This window comes from Felis catus, chromosome D1 (genome assembly GCF_018350175.1).
Source record: "Felis catus isolate Fca126 chromosome D1, F.catus_Fca126_mat1.0, whole genome shotgun sequence".
Classification (NCBI taxonomy): domain Eukaryota; kingdom Metazoa; phylum Chordata; class Mammalia; order Carnivora; family Felidae; genus Felis; species Felis catus.
The window spans coordinates 98,196,320-98,209,983 of NC_058377.1; the positions used below are offsets into that span (position 1 = coordinate 98,196,320).

General features: G+C 36.3%; 1 protein-coding gene across 27 annotated transcripts in view; it reads right to left on the reverse strand.

The window, feature by feature from the left end:
• Nucleotides 1-13,664, reverse strand: part of PHF21A (PHD finger protein 21A) — a 195,739-nt gene that overhangs the window by 166,339 nt on the left and 15,736 nt on the right. For 22 of the 27 annotated variants that reach the window (XM_045039209.1, XM_045039208.1, XM_045039199.1 and 19 more), the window contains 2 exons: nt 1,600-1,640; nt 90-201 (listed from right to left, as the gene is read on the reverse strand). The gene's annotated coding sequence lies outside the window, so the exon portion shown is untranslated. Of the gene's footprint in view, nt 1-89; nt 217-1,599; nt 1,641-13,664 lie in introns of all 27 variants that reach the window. The other 5 variants (XM_045039193.1, XM_045039197.1, XM_045039196.1 and 2 more) reach the window with 2 other exon arrangements.

The following is a 13,664-nucleotide window of genomic DNA, read 5'->3' on the forward strand; positions in this document are numbered from 1 at the left end:
AATAGAAGTGGAAGTTATGGGAGGATAGATTTCAGATCAATTTAAGGAAGAGCTAAGGATTAGAGCTGTACAAAAAAGGAATGGGTTACCTTATGAGGTAGTGGGCTCCCTGTCATTAGAAGTATTCAAGAATGCTGCATATCATATCCCCCTCTTGGAGATTCACAATGCACATTAGCATATTAAAGGTTCTGAGAAGTCCTGCAGTAAAGAAACCTGTTTAACTTTGTTTAACGCAGCATTTCCCAAATTATTTGACCACAGAACATTTTTCCCACCCCCACCCCACCTCAATAATATTTACTCATTTCTGTGGAACTAGAATTGCTCAGAATACATTACAGAAAGTAATGAGCTACACTTTTTTTTTAAATGTAGTATTCAATATGTACCCGAATAACAATCTGACAGGGACACAGGAGAAGAAATTGCCACACTGGTAAAAGGCTGGAAGAGAAAGCCCTTAAGGTCCCTTCTCTAAGATTCTGTGATTCTATCACATCTCAAAGAAAAGGGCTATAGGTTCGTGATTATTTATTTAAAAAGGTTCCATGAGGGAAAGGCAAGTAGAATAAAAAGGTAGTCAGATGTAAGGTTAACTGGTTCAAATGCCTCCCTTTCATGTTCAAAGCCCAATCCCTAAAAGATAAGAGAAACACCTCAAGGACAGTAAATTATCAAAATGAAGCCTTAACCAAATATCTACTCCAGCCACTAAGTTAATTATGAATTGAGAGAGAGAATTTAAAAAACAAAAACAAAAACAAAAACAAAAAGAAGTAGCCTTGCATCAGGGAACTATCCTATTCCAGCTCTCTTGTTTAAGTTTATTTTTTTTTATCATAATACATGCTCTCCAAATAAGGTTGATATTTGTTTGATTCTTAGTCACTAGACTGCCCTGCGCAATGTGCAATCCTGAATGAGACATTCAAAAAAATGACTGAAGTGTGACAACTTATAAGCTGTTAGAGTAGATATTAAAGCAGATATTAGGGAAAAAATGTGTTTGCCTCTATGCCCTCACACTGCTACGTTTCACTCTCTCTCTTTTTATTCTTTCCTCATTTGGAATTATACAAACAACACACACTGAAAATGTACTATCAGACATGAAGCCAATCCAACATTAAATTTAAGGATATAAATGCTTAGGAGTCCCAAATTTCAAAGTCAAGGTTCCCATAGTTACATTAACCTAGCCATTTCACATATATACTAAGGCCATCAAATTTAACAGCATATTAAGTGATACAAAACACAATAGGAACCTTAACTTTTGAAATTCCTGACTTCAGAATTTTCAGCTCTAACCACTGCATTAAGGACATTTTTGGCAAAGGGGACCTTTCCATTTTAACAGGTTATCGAATGTAGGAACATGCAAGCCTAGCAGTATTATTAGAAACACAAATGCATTTGCGATATAGCTATGTGAAATTAGACAAAAATTCACTTTCACTCAGTGCAAACAGTAAAGCCTCATTTCTGGGAGAAAGCTTTTTTGCACAAAAAAAAAAAAAAAAAAAATCACTGAACGTTTGAATTATTACCCAACTAGCATCAGGCACACTAGGCCTGCCTCAAGAAAGTACTTACCAATTTTGGGGAAACTGGTTGTCCTTCGGCTCTCTTGCTCCCTACAGCAGAAGAAGGGGAAAATGGAATTAGACTAAAACACAGATTTAGGACATGTCATCAAAAGCTGAAGACTTAAAAGATTTCTATCAGATTTTAAGAAGAAAAAAACAAAACACACAAAAATCCCCAAAGCTTTAACCAATCCCACCCCCCCCCATCCCCCAAAACGGAAGAGACATAGTTTTCACAGCAAGGAAAAAATTCAAAGGCAGTTAAATCTCTAATTTTCCATTTTTCATTTTTCCACAGTTTTTTCAAGACAAGGAAAAGTAGTTGACAGTTTCCCTTTCCTAAGAGACACACAGAAATAAAAGGTACCTCATCTAAATAACACACAAATACAGGCTCATCTCCAACAAATGGCCTTCACTGTTCATGGCTTTATACCAGCAAACGAAGCTAACATCACTGGCCCTTAGTTTGGTCTATTTAAAAGGCTTTTTTTCAATTAATCTCAAAATGGACTTGTCTTATATAAGCCTTTAAAACTGACAGCATTTTACCCATATGGTAATTTCAATTACACTTTTCATTCACATCCTTCAAGTCTCACCACTTCAGACTGTAAACCACACAACACAAACGTGCCTTTCTCTATGCCACGTTTAATCAGTGATAGAGCCAGAAAGAAAATTAAGGTTTTGGGATCTCAATCTAATGCTCAATGACGCTTTTATCAACTGTGTTTTTTTGGTTTTTTTTTTTTTAAGATTAACTAAACTCCATTAAGCTGACTTCAAAGTTAGAAAAGTCAAGTCAGGCTATATTGTTTATTTTTAACTCATCCCCACCCCAAACTTCTTTTTTAGTTAAAAAAAACATTAGGAAACAAAAATTAAAACTTTTCTCCTAATATTTTAGTATTAAATTATATAAATTCCACATGACATGCTCTGAAACTTCCTTATGCTTTAAACACAGTATGTTTGTTGACTGATGTTATTCCAATAGTGTTCTCATTTCAAGGGATATTTCAAAAAATCTTGTTACCCAGATTATAAATTTTTATTTAATCATGTATAGTCACACCAAACATACAGTGAGATAATTTAAAAGGGCCCCAATTCATGCAGTTAACATTTCCAAAAGAAATTCAATTTGCCGTTTTATCCTGCCTTTTCTTTAGCAGCAGTATTTCTGAAAGTTCTCAAGTCCACATAAATGGCTATTTTAATCACCAAGATGAGAATGACTTCAATGAAAAAAAAATCATGCAAAGGTCTGTAGAATGATGTGGTTATTAAAAAGCAGATTTTCACAAGGAAAGGAAAAATTGTAACTGTGTGGTAACTAAATGTTAACTAAAAGTTTAGATGTTAACTAAATTTACTGTGGTAATGATTTCATAATACGTACACATACCAAATCATTATGCTGTACAACTAAAACTGACATAATGTTGTATGAGTCAATAATATCTCCACTTAAAAAAAGGGATTTATTAACATTACAGATGGTACCTACAGGATTCTGTACTACTCAGAACAGTACCAGGCACGTAGTAAATGCTCAATTAATATCTGTTAAATGAACGAATTGAGTGGACCCTTAACTCTTCACTTATTTTCCCTATTAAACATTTCTCATTAGCTCTTTCATGCTGGTGATAATTTCTTATGCATCAATCTCCCACAGCATTATTTGTTAAGTGAATGACTTTGGATAAAAACAGTAGAGATGTTACCATTTTAAAGCATAATGAAAGGGAAAAGATTGATATATTGTACTAAATTAAGAACTTCTGTTCATCAAAAAAAAAAAAAAAAAAAACGCCATTAAGAGAATGAAAAAACAAGCCACAGAATTGGAAATGACAATTCCAACACATATAACAATGGTTTATAACCAGAACATATAAAATATGCTGAAACTCAAAGTGATCGGAATAGAATTAGGATTTTTACTTTTACTTATGTGGCATTTGAGAAAGTAGAGTCACATCAACTCTTCTAAACAGTCATACTTAGTAAAAAGACACAATGGATGTACACTTTATCTCTAGGGCATTTTCTCCAAAAATCAATCGCAGAGTTAATCCCAAATTGATAAAGAATTTTACCATGACATCATGAAACCAATGTATCATAAAACTACTCATAAAACTGCTTGCAGGGACTGCAGATAGCACATAGGAAATCAAAGCCTAAGAGGTTAAGTGACTTCCCCGAAGGTCACACACCAATTGGTTGTAAAGCTGGAGAAAAGCTTACAGACCTGGAGATTCCTTTGACTGAGCTGGCCTTTCCACTAGACCTCACCGCCTCTTAACCAGGCACAGCAGTAACACTTCTAAGAAACAAACTATAGTAAATCCTGGCAAAATATCTTTGGAAAAGTCTCCATATAAATTTTTAAGGAAAAATCATATTAGTAAGCTATGTAGGGCAGGTCTTAAAATTTGAGCTCTGTTAAGCCTAAGGGATCCTCATGAATGGGTTTCAGAGTGGTCTGCCAACCCTACAATACTATATGTTAAGTTCTGTACGTGTAAGAATTCTGGGAAGAGGACCCACAGCTTTAATAAGGTTTACAAAGAGGTTCAGATACCAAAAAAAAAAAAAAAAAAGTCAATTATTTTTAGACTAGTGATTCTTAAACACTACGCATCACAACTACCAAAGTGTTTCTTCTGAAGACTGATTATTAATCAACTACCCTTTGGAAACTGATGAAAAAGAAAAGATTTTATTTCTATAATTTAGTAAGAGTGAGCAAAAAAGATGTGTATGTAAATGTGTATTTTAACACTATCTGTATGTAAAATGTATTTAAGTCTGAAATGCAAGTTTGATTTCCTCATGTTAAGCTGATTTAAAGTCCACTTAATTTGTTTCTCACATACTCTTGACACTCATAGCTAAGGTAGTTACGAATTTGAACCATATCTGCTTAAAATTTTCCAATATAGATTTTTTTCTTAAAAAATACACTCAAAACATACAAGTGGAACTAAATGAAATTATCTTTGCTTTTACAGATGAATTTTATCTTGCTAACATAACTTCCCATGATTTTTTGCAAACTGAAGATGGTTCACCTCTCCAGAACTTCACAGGTAGCTGCTTTAATTAGAGCTGGTAAAGAAATGAATCATTCAGATTTCTAATATGGTTGTAAAATTTAAAATATCATCAATAAATCAGAGATGATTAATAACAACTTAAGGACCTTTTGTAAAAATATCTAAAACCTTTGTATATGAAAAATATAAACAAATTCTACAGAAAAAAGGTTTAACATTAGATCGTTTTAAATTAGGCTAAAATTCATCCCACTACAAGTTTGAACAATTAAGTTTATAGTCTGTGCTCAATCATAAATTTTGATAAGGGACTAGAATAGCACAGATAATTGTCATTCAAAGACACTTTAAAATGTCACCTTACGCAGAAGATTCAATCTCTTCTCTACTACACCAAGCTGATACACTAATTTTATATACAATAAGTTTTACTGCTTTTTATCTGCCCTTCCTAACTTCCAACAGAAAGCATAATAAGTTTGAAATAAATTGAAATGCAAGTAAGTACTCAAAAGGAAAAACAGAATCCTGCTTAATGAGATTTAGTCCGTTAGGTCTCGATGTCATAATCATCCCTGTGTCCCCCCATCCCTCTTAATCTTACTCTCTCATGGACATGTCTCTAGCACTTCTCCCCTCAGTCTCAAGAAGCATCAATTTCCCCCTCACTAGGATCATTCTGTTTCTTCCATCTTAAAAAAAAAAAAAAAAAAAAGTCTCCCTCGACTCCATATCCTTCTCTAGTTACCGCCCCATGTCTATGCGCCCATTTATAGCAAAACTCCCAGAAAGAGTTAACCATACTCATTGTCTCTAGTTCCTCCCTTCTCATCCTCCATTGAACTCACTCCATTAGGGCTTTGCCCTCCATTCTTGTTAAGATCACCAATGACCTCCCCATTGCTAGAGCCAACAGAAAAGTCTCATCCCTCACTTCTATGTTTGATCAGTATTATTTGATCCAGTTGATCATCACTTCCTTCTTGGAACTCTCTCCTGACTCCCAGGACACCACCTGATCTTGATTTCCTCCTAATCTCTCTGGCCACTCTTCTGGATTTCTCATGCTGGTTCGTTCTCATCTCTCAAGACCTCAAAATGTTGAACTGCCCCAGGGCTCAGTTTTTGGAACTCTTCCTGTTAGGTAATCTCACCCACTCTCATGGCTATAAAAGGACCTGTACACTGGCGACTCCCAAATTTTTATCTCCAGCTCAGACCTTTCCCCTGAATTCCAAACTCATATACCCGACTGCCCACTCAACACTTGTCAAATAGGTTTCTCAAGCTCAGCAAGTTCAAAACTAAATTCTGGACTACCTATCCGTTCAGGCCAAAACCTTAAAGTCATGGTTGACTTCTCTTTTTTCCACACCCTATATCCAATCTAACAGCCAACCATCTTGCCTCTACCTGAACAATACACAGACTTTGACCACTGTGTCACCTCCACTACAACTTCATTGGTCCAAGCCACCATCACCTTTAACCTAGATTATTACAATAGCCTCCTAACCTCCTTCTCCAATTCCATCTTTGTCTCGCCACAGTCTATTCTCTCAGCAGCCAGAGTGCCTCTTCAAAATCCAAGACAGATTTGGTCACTCCTCTATTCAAAATCCTCCAGTGGCTTCCCATCATACTCAGAAAAAAAGCGTAAGTCCTTTAAAATAGCCCACAAGAGGGGCACCTGGGTGGCTCAGTAGGTTAAGCATCGAACTTCAGCACAGGTCATGATCTCATGGTTCAGGAGTTCAAGCCCCGCATCAGGCTCTCTGCTGTCAGCACAGAGCCTGCTTGAGATCCTCTGTCCCCTTCTCTCTCTGCCCCTCCCCCATTTGCACACGTGCATGCTCTCTTTCAAAAATAAATTTTACAAAAAGATTTTTAAAAATTTTGTAATGGCCCACAAGACTCAAAGTGATTTGGGCCTCTGCTACTCTCAGACCCCATCTCTTCCCCTCTCCCCACTGCTTAATCTGCTCCAGCCATTCTGACCTCTTTTTTGTACTTCAGAAACTCCAAACAAGTTCCCTTCTCAGGGCTCTTCTACTTGCTTTTTCCTGTGACTGGAACACTCTCTTCTATCAAATATCTTCATGGTATACTCTTTCAAAATGTTTAGGAAATATACAGCAGTTCCAGGAGTAGAATAATAAAGTAAACACTACAACTGTCATCAGAATTGTTCCTCTCCCCAAACTTCTGTGAGGATGTTCTTTCTTCTACCAACAACACCCTTTTCACCTTCTCTCCACCTAGCCAAATCTCAGGCAGTCATTCAGGTCCAGATAAAGACTCAGTGATAAATGGAGACCTTCCCTATAACCATCCCAAATCCCAGCGATTCCTCTCTTTGAATTCCCAGATAGTGTATCATCACTCACATTCATCTTAAAATTTAACCACATACGGTCTCACATTGTAACTTACAGGTCTTATTTGCCTGACTATACACACACACACACACACACACACACACACACACACATACACACAAAGCAGACTAGAATTAATGCCTTGTATAAGTCATTCTCAAACCTTGATCAGGATAACTCTAAAATTTCAAAAAATACATAAATTCACAGGCTCTACCCTTAATGATTCTGAATTCATGTAGTCTGACTTAGAGCTCAGATAGCTGTATTTTTTTTTAACTTCCCCCAGAAGAGTCTGATGGGCAGCCAGGATTAGGTATCATTGCCTTCTAGTCCTCTATTTCCTTCAGTACCTAGGAAAGTAGGCCTTCAAATAGCCTACAGCTAGAATGGACACCCCAGAGTACCAAAACCATTCCTTCATTCCACAGGGGAACAGCAATCCAAGAAGTCTAGATGACTAGCCAAAAGCTACAAAGATAGCAGGAGGCAAATCCCAGCCTAAAACCCAGATTTACTGCTCTCAATCTAGGAATCCTTCCATTATACCGTGCATAAATAAATGAAAGTAATAAAAATCCACAGTTCACATATAGGCACAGTAAACAGTGATTTCCTAATACTTGACCAGTGATTGCAATGTCCAACCTCTAAGAAAGTGCACGTTATTAGCTTCTATATGCTTGAAACTGTGAGCAACATTAGCTGACAAAAGACTTAAGAGGTCAGAGAGTAATTGTGGGAAGGCTCACAAATAAAAATATAACTTTTACCAAGTCCTCTTGCAATTTGTATAAAAACCTGTAGAATCATTTATTTTGTAGCTGAGAAGTACTAGAAGAAATAAATGGGAAGAAGAAATCTTGCTTCATCATGCTATAAAGTACAAAAATCCTTATTCACAAGCTTCCACAGCTCACAAAGCTGTAAATGTTTTTGGAGTCTAATCATAACATAAACTTCTTAATTACAGATCAGACTTAGTAAATCACCCATATCCCAAGATAACTCAAACTCTTATCTTAATAATCAGTTAACCCCAGGACCAAAACTCCTGCCATCGACAACAAAAAAACAACTCAGCTACCTATAAGGCGTTACAAAGGAGTCTGGGTTTATGCTGGTGTACAGGGATTTAAGCAAGTGTCTCCTATTAACACTAATGGGAGTTCTGGGTGTAAACCATAAGCACCAAGGAGGAGGATCAATGCCCAGCACTGCATCTATGAAAACCCTTCCTACTGCACTAACTGCAACTACTGGGACTTGTTCTCCCAGAAATGGGATAATAGACCCAAATTCCTATGTCTCTAAAGCACAAAGATAATTCAAACAGAAGTCATTAAGGAAGGTCACCAGTAAACACCTGATTTTAAAAATATACAAGAAAAGGCTAAACTAAAACAACTGACACACTGAGGAAATTTTATAAAATAGCACCAACCAATATGCACAGAAGAAACTAGTGAATTGCTGGAGACAAAATACCTCTTGCAAAAATTCAACAGGATGAAGACAGCCAAATTTTTAAAAATTAGAGCACAGTAAACCCAACTATAGCCAGAAACACACACACACAAACAAAACAAAAACTCCTCCCCTGATGGAGCCCTAAGTACACTACAACCCTGGCTTTTAAAACACAGAAGAAAACTCCTGCTGCACTGTTAGCCAGGAATAATCACAGAGTACTTCCAGACGAACGGATAACAATCACAAGCTGCCAAGGACGACCAAAAGTAACTAAATAAAAATTATTGCACCTTATTGTGTTCCATACTGCCTCACTTCTCAATATAGCACTGCTGTACTCACCAGGCTGGAAAATGAGCAGGTGCCTTTCAGGCTATAGAAAAATTAGTGACACACACACACACACACACACACACACACACACACACACCAGTCACAAACACAAACACAAAGAGAATGATATTCTTTCACTTGAAGGGGTTTAAGAGATGCAAGGCTTTGCTGTAGGCCTAGAAAACTAAGAGTAGGCCTTACCGAAGAAATGAGGAAAAAGGAAAGGTTTACTCCAAATCCACATTCAAAGACTAAAAGAATTAACATTCATTTCAATTAAAATGCTTTGGCAACAATCCTTTTTTTTTTTAAAAAAAAAAAAAAGAGAGAGAGAAATTAAGATTTGCCCCGTTTTTAACCCCAAAAGAAAATGGGAATCTTTTCTCTCTACACAGGTTTAGCTCCACAACACAAATAAAAGAGAACCCTGACTTAAGGCCTGAAAGCTAAAAATGGTTCCAAACACTCATAGTAAAAAAAAAAAAAAAAGAAAAAAAACCTATGTAGTCCAACATATTGATTCTTTATCATCACTGCTATCATTAATGAACATTTAGCTTTTTATCTGCATTTTTAAAATGGCAATGAGAAACTGAAAAAGCTACAATATGCTGGAGGTTTTAACTTTTGAAACAAAAACCACAAAGAAACACGAGTCTGAAGCATAAAGCCTCAATCATGCTGATAAGTAAGTGGTCCTAAAAGTTGAAAGTGAAAGCAATATACACCAAAAGAAAAAAAAGAAGTTTGCTTGATATTAATGCTAGCCTTTAAAACCAAAAATATGTTCTGTTACAGAAGACTGAAATCAGGGCTTCCATTAACCTTGTTAAAAAAAAAAAATCCCATGAGCATGGATTTTTTTCCTAAGTCTCTTCATCAGAGCAGCATGGGGTCCCATTAGGCACCCTATTTTACTTTCACCTTATAAATAACGTTAGCTATTCGCTATTTCCATGGAAACCAAGTACAGAGAAACCCACTTAAATGAATACCGGTTAAAGGAATAAGTTTTATTTTAGAAAGATTTTGCTGCTCTAGATGAACTCTACTGGGGAATACTATAGAGTCGTCTTTGGGTATAATTTTTAAAAATATATCTTTGGTATAAAGGAAGCTTATTACAGGTCCTATTAAATAAGTACACTCCTTGCACTAAACTAAATATGCCAAACAGCATCATAACATTGAAGATACCTTTTCAATGCACTGCATGCGGGTTTAGATGCCCAACACCCAATGACTATGCTTCCTCATGCATTGGGGTAGAATAATTACTCCTATGGGTCTAATTTAAACTAATAAAAGCAAGGAAATTCAAAATAAGGCTACCATCACCTTGCAGTGACTAGAAATGAGCAGGCCCCACAACTGCAGGCACATGCACAACTTACTACTCCAAAGAGAAGTGAACGAGGGAGCAAATAACTTAAGTTCCTAATCACTGTTATCAGGTCCAGGGATAGCAGATAATCAAACTTCCCTCTTCAACAAACTATTTTAACAAGTAATAACATGTATTCCTTAGTCAATTGATACATACACGCAGATGAAATAGAACCAGGTGACACAGAAATAGAACGTTCGTTCAAAGGATAAAATGCTGAGAACAAGATTTTGTAATTTCCAACTTTAAGTCGCCCTACATATTCTAGAAAAGACCATTACTGGTAGCTCATACAAAAGTTGCCAACAGGCAAGTGTACATAAAATAAAATGAAACTAACAAGGATAGTAAATTCAAAACTAATAATCCAGAGTTTCTAAAGACAGAAGGGGTAAGAAAACTAAAATCTTTCTAGCAGTAGTGGCTGATGTCTTTAATAAGTTCAAAGACAAATTATGAAAGCAGTATTATCCTGAAGTGTGGTTACCAGTATTAAATTTACAATGTATGAAAAGAGTTAACATTCTCACACACATTTTTTTCCAGTATACCAACAGATCTACTTGTACTGCATGTTTTAAAAACATAAAATTACTTTCCTTGTTATGTTTCACACACTGTAAACATTGGCAAAATGATAACTGTTGAAGTTGGGTTAAGAGGTATGTGGGGTTTGCTAATATTATTCACTATGCTTTTGCATATGTTTTTAAATTTCCATGAAAAGAGGTTTTTAAAAATCCTACAGAGTGAAAACTCTTTTCTCAAATATGTTTTTCAGTATGTATAACTATGTAACGGATGAAATGCCTTGGATAGATCTTAGAAGCTACTGAATTTAAATCCAATATAGCCATTAACATTTAGCCACAGCTAATTTCCAAGTTTTACTTTTCTTACCAAAACAATTCAGTTAACAGTTCAAAACCACTAGGAGAAATCTGGAAAAGGTCTATTTGCAACTACCAACTAATGAAATGCCAACAATGCCTAAAAACAAGGCATCACAGCCACATTTTGTACTTTACAGACTAAAGAAAGAAATTCTAGGGGCAGCTGGGTGGCTCAGTCGGTTGAGCGTCCGACTTCGGCTCAGGTCATCATCTCATGGTCCGTGGGTTCGAACCCCGTGTCGAGCTCTGTGCTGACAGCTCGGAGCCTAGAGCCTGCTTCAGATTCTGTTTCTCCCTCTTGACACCCACCCCTGCTTACGCTCTGTCTCTGTCTCTCTCTCAAAAATAAATATTTTTTAAAAATTTAATAAAAACATTTAAAAACTAATCATTACGATAGCATTTCGTTTTGTTTTTAAGAGAGACAGAATAAGATGGTGGTAGCTTTGGAGGGACAGATCAAGAGCAGACGGGATAGCGTACACAGAGAAGAGATGGCAAAGAGACAGTAAAGAAAAGGGGAGAGGAAAGGCAACAGAGGGAGTATGCGTAATAGATGTGCACCTCTCTATAACACAGTTAACGCACCCCTGAACCAGACAGGTTTCCACGTAAGTCTAACAGTTCAGCCCGGGCAGCAGTGGCCCACCTTTTACAAATCGGGTAGAGACAGACTGATTTTCAAAACTGTGCAATTCTTTAAATCAACCCCAAAGACCTCATAGGGTCTACTTCTAACTCCTGCATTCATTAAGATGAAATACACTTCTAAACTTTCTAAAATTCCATTCACCCAAGAGAAGCCAACTTTTCTAAGCCCTACATAAAGAAAATGTAATACTGCGCATATACTATGCTAATTCTAGAACTACAAGGCTTCACTTACTGACCACTCCAGCAACTGTAAAGTAACATTACATTTTTTTTTAATTGAAAGAAAACCATACAGTAAGTACCGCACTTTATCAAAACAAACTTGTTGGAATTTCTGCTCAGAAAGCAGAAACGTTGTTTTAGGAACACAGACAAAATAAAATCTAGTAAATGCTTCTACCCACCTACTAGGCCTTTATGAACTGGTACAGTTGAGTAAATAAGAACAAAAAGTTAATGGAAGCTATTATTCTACTTTAACTCAAATGCTCATCGGTGGTAACACATGCCATATTCAGTGTGTTGTGATAAGCTGTTAAAAATACATTTGTTGAATCCTAGGGAAAAAACTCTACAGATCAAAGATCAAAAAGTTTCAGATCCGAATTCGTAGTGAATGAATAAAATTAATTCTATTTCACACTAATGATCATTCCCCCTCCCTCAATTACTGATTTCACTTACTAGATACACACACACACACATACATACACACTAATGGACATATTAAAAACTCAAATACTTTACCAAAAAACATCTTAATTCTAAGATCACTGTAAGGAAGAAACTTAAAGAGTTGCTTTTCTTATGATCAGCTTATTCTTAGGCCCAGTTTCTAGGCTCAATATAGGTAACATATGACAATTAAATATAGAAAGAAAATAACAATTACCATAAGAAAAGACCAGGCACCAGATGAGAGGAAATTTCACAAAGGCAAAATGCCCAAAATCAGAAGGCAAATAAATGATGTCCATCGTTACTAGAAAGCGTGTGTGTGCCTCTACAATTGTTTCCCTTAGTTATCCACCCAAGCCTGTGTTCTCAAGGGTTAAACACATAATTTATCCTGAGCAGCCGACCCAGTGGACTTACCAGCTGATTAGGACTTTAGACTTTTGAGTTAGAATGCCTAGTCTACTACTGACTCCATGCTAAGTGACATATTGTAAACCACATTACTCTGTTGATGCAAAAAAAAAAAAAAAAAAAAAAAGGCTTATATCACTAAGTCTTTTAGTAAGCATAAAGTGCCCTGAGATATTTTTTTAAAGTCTGTTAAAACTGACATATGCCCACATATTTTCTATTTCTCCTGGAACTTTCACAGACAAGAACTCATTAGATACGCTTTTCCCATCCATACCTCTTCTCACCATGACATTTCAGGAAAAAAACCCTCCTTTCCAGCTAAGCCCTCCATATTTACTCTTTCCCCATAATCTTCTAGTGGGACTATAACCATAACACTGCTAACAGCAGCTATTGCTTATCAAGTGTCTTAAGATTTCCTCATTTTATCTTCACATCAATCCTAGAAGGTTGGTACTATCATTCCCACATTGCAGATGAAGAAACTGAAGTCCAAATGAACAGCACAGTGCTCGTATAAGAGACATCTTTGTTGAAGGGAACATAAATAATCAGTCTAAGGTCACACACTCAACTTTAAGTGGTTGTACAGAGATTCCAACCCAGGGGTCAGACCACAAAGCTCAGGCTCTTTTCCCACTATGCAACATTTGTCTGAGGCCTTGAGAAGCGAAGAAAGGAGTTGGGAATTAAGGTTAAGTTCTAATACCTAACAACAGTTACCATTTATTTAGTACTACTATGTGTCAAGAACTTATTGTAGTTTGTACATTAACTTACCAATTCCTCGT